The sequence below is a fragment of the Mizuhopecten yessoensis genome, unplaced genomic scaffold (genome assembly GCF_002113885.1).
Source record: "Mizuhopecten yessoensis strain PY_sf001 unplaced genomic scaffold, ASM211388v2 scaffold1471, whole genome shotgun sequence".
Classification (NCBI taxonomy): Eukaryota; Metazoa; Mollusca; class Bivalvia; order Pectinida; family Pectinidae; genus Mizuhopecten; species Mizuhopecten yessoensis.
The window spans coordinates 420,434-424,786 of record NW_018404063.1 but is presented as its reverse complement, the minus strand read 5'-3'; positions in this window follow the sequence as shown (position 1 = coordinate 424,786).

Below are 4,353 nucleotides of genomic sequence, written 5' to 3'. Positions count from 1 at the left end.
GAAATACATATATTATTGTAAAATTGTACTTTAAGAATGTTTTGTTGTTTTGCGTAACCATTGTGGCACGCGCTATTCGATATAAAAGCGGATTGCGGTCTGTTTTGAAGCAGTCGAGCTGGTAGAGATCCTGTGTGTACCTAGCGAGGTAACTCTTGTGAAAGGTAGGGCATTTTTATAGGAACTTAAATTATACTCTATCTAGTTTAATGTCGTATTTATATATTTCCAATTCATATCTATAACCTTCGGTGAACCATGAAGTCGGGCTCGGAGGAAAATAAGTTACAAATACTAATTTAGGGAGTATTTGAATTTATTTCGATAACTTGTGTGAGCCACGTAATGTGGAGTCACAAGAAAGTAATTGTGTCTAAGGTCTAGATAAATCCATATCTTATAACCCGTGAAGTCGGTCTCACGGGAAACTAAAGAAACTTGTAAGGCATAGATAAATCTATAAATCATAACCTAATGTAAGGCTTATTTTAACTAACCGAGCATGTATTTCTTGATTGATAAGTTATTCCTAGTGTTTATGATAGCTATATTATTCAAGTAGGATTTTGCATGATAGCATAGTACGACTCGACTAATATGCTTTGTTGACGGGATTATGTAAATGTATTTTGTATACGAATATGTAAATTGTATGTAATTGAATTCTGTATACTGATATGTATATGGTATGTAACTGAATAAACAAAATCCTCGTACTTGATATCAACGTATCGAACTCTTAATTTCTGGTACCAAATTACGGCTTTCTATACAAGAAGGCACAATTTTAAAACACACCCGAACACTGTTCCTTCGTGAAAACTTTTCACCAGGGACTGTGACTTTAATGACGACATGTTATACTGTTTTATTGCGCTGGCCACTTTCGTTGTCAGTCCTTTTGTCAAGCTCTGTCGTGTTAACGCAATCCATGGCACAAGAATGTAAAACTAGATTTTTGTAGTTGTAATAAATATTTTAATAAAGAAATTTACTGGCAATATAAAAGTAATGATGCTGTAAACCGCAATGTTTCATGCGGTATTGGTAATTCTAGCTTCTGATTGGTTGAATGTAGCTTGGCGATGCAATAACAGTGCAATGTCGTGCTTTGTGCAAAATTCGTTTGGTTTTATTGAGATATAAATATTTATCAATACTGAAATAAAAGTGAGAATAGTTTTTCGATATACCGTATATCCCCCAAAATAATTTTGATTGTTCCTTAAATGTATTTTGAGAATATATTTACCATAGATTTGGATTTTTTTCTTTACTTCATACAGTTGTAGGGTCCATGGGATCATGGTTTACTCATACAATGGAATGGAATAACGCCATATTAACAAATCCAAATCTTAAGATATTGTTTCTTAGATTTGAGGATCTCAAGAAGGTAAAAATAAAATAATCGAACCTTTTGATCTGTTATATGATCCATGGTATTATTCATGACATTTCTTACCTCAGACTAAACGACTTACTATTTTACAGGCGGCAGAGGACCAGAAATGATATTCAGTAACTATGTGGTGAGCAATGCCCAGGCATTCCTCAGTTATTGAGTTTTAAAGTTATTTTCATGTCATATTTATAAAGATATTTTACTGCTTATTCAGAAAATATGTAACTGATGATGAGTTTAGATTTTCCGATTGTTTGTCGACATATAATATTACTATAGTAGCCTTGAAGATAAACATCAGGTGCAAATGTATCTGAACAACAGCATTGAATTGTTGAAGCCTTCAACATGTGTAATACCCGGAGTATGTAGTATATGGTTATGGAAGCCCCAACGGTATTATAATAAGTGCTGTTTTCTCAGTTTTGCTTAAAAATGAAGCATTACCTAGATTATGCATTCATGGAAAGTTGCAATGGTTAAGATCTCTACCGACCTCTGTACCCCAAGAATATGGAAAATTAAATAAGCTTTATAATTGGTTTCAGGTAATAAAATAAACCAGGACCAATCGTGAGATTGTTCTCTGCACATTAAAGATAACGTAGGAACGACACGTGCCTTTGAAGCTGGTTTTTTTTATCGTTACGCCGCCTGGCCATTTTTTTGTTGCACATCAAAAAATCAAATTAGACTATGATATATTCCAGGGGTGCAGAGAACGTCAGTGTGCTTAACGCCTTCAATTTCGAGGACGAAATAATGTTGTTGAGTAGACAATGATATATATTTGAAATTGTTTTATTGTTTCAGAACCCGTACAAAAGTATCGTGCATATAGCAGAATTTTTGGAAGTTGATGGCGAGGAAACATTTTTGAGGAAGGTGGAAAATGCAGTGGCATTCGAAAACCTTAAGAAGCAGCATTCCTCTACACCGTGGTGGGAAAGTGAAGTATGGAAGCACAAAGGTGATAACGAAAGGTTGCCAATATATAGGAATGGTATTTATGAATGATGTTTATTTTTTATAATCATATCAAATTGAGGATACAAAATTAAAAGACAAAATCAAAGGTAATCTTCGTATCTGAGGAATCTTTATCACAAAAGAAATTACAAAAAAAAAATCATATTCATAAAAGTCGTAATAAAAAAGGATTAAATCACGTGTTTCCAGAATGGTAAGCGTTTCCTGCAGCAAATCTGGCACCCAGCTTTCAAATCCATACTATTGTTGCATCACAGTTTTATTTTATACACAAACATTGTACGTATTAAACGTGTTGCAATGTTCGAAAGATTGACTGGTTCCTTTTTTTAGCTATGACCGAGTGAGCAAAATTATTCATATATTCGATGGTACAGAAGTTGTCTCAATATGTTATCAAGTTGAAATAAAACCTATTTTTTTTGTGTTGTTGTTTTTTTGCAAAACTGTGTGAGTTTATGAATATATATTTTTCATAATTGATATTACAATCATATCTATATAATGGCATTCATCATCAGATACGGTAATTTCATATTTCTGATTCGTTTGTATTTATGCATTAATCGATAAAGAGCTATCAATTCTGTCTATTATCGTTGACAATACGAAGTTATTTCGCCTTGAATAAATAAATATACATTTGTATTCAAATATATACAACAATTTTTTTTCAATTTGAAAAATGCAATATAAGTGCTCAGAGTTAAAGAATTAAGATAATGATAATGCACATTTGTGAACGAAGCTGTCATGCATTTTTCAAATACCTGTCTTAGGCCCCTTCTGAAATCAGTTTTAGTTCGTTTGTACTCTCTAAAGCTATCATTTAAAACATCTCGTGGTTTCCGACTCCTCACTTATATCGCTCTGACTCCTACCATGGTATCGTGAAACTGTTCATTCAAGTATGGCTTTAAATACTTTTAAATTTTACTTCAGGTATAGACTCTTTCGACAAACTTAGTAATGCTGACACAATTCCGTTATTGCATATGTCAATTTCATCCGCTATTACTTAATTACCTAGTACACGCATTTTAGGACACTTTATCATACATGTGCAGTGGTAGTTGATACCTCTGTAATATAAGCCCTGACACAGCTTTCTTCCAATTAAACCGCACTTTACATGATTTGTTAGATTGGAATAGAACTAAGATAAAACTAATGACGCCATTGACAATAATATAACTATCTGCGCAGCAGACACCTCAGCACAAAAGCGAAATTGAATATTCGTCGAATTTCTAGTGATTATTTTACGCAACGGGTGTATTGCCTCTGCTTGTGGACTGTCAGTCCCCGAGGTCGGCCAAAGCTTGCAGTTGTAAGGTTATAAGGTGTTTTACTGGCAATTTTTCTCTCTAGATATGTTCTACATACATTTTGTTTTGAAAATTTATAGATATGAATCTTTCATTATTTTGACATCAAGTACCACCGACGAGGCTTACATGGACAAAATGGTTATATGGTGTAGTGAAAGTGGATTTTGTTAGGCTTTCTTCAATCACAATATTCAAATAATTTGCTTATTTTCTTAGCATTTCTAGTGATTAAATATGATACAAACGCCAATGAAAATAACTACCGAATGACGTCACCAATACATTACTGTTCAATGGCGTTTGTGGCATCTATTTGGTCACATTTTAACTCGCGTCTGTTATCTTTGGGTTGGGTATGGTTTGGTTTTATTTTGTTTTGTGTCCTATTAACAGCTTAGGTCATTTGTTAGTTTTGGGACAAGTTAAATTGTACAGCAAGTTTATTTTTTCAAATTTTCATTTCAATTGAGGAATAATTAGCGACTGGAAGAACACGTTCCCAGTGGAACAGAATGAAAGGTTTGACTACGATCACAAAGAAAGGATGAGTGACAAGGGAGTTAATCTGCATTTTGTCTACGAGTGAATTATTGTTCCTTTTTATAATTGAGACATTAGGGAGTACGT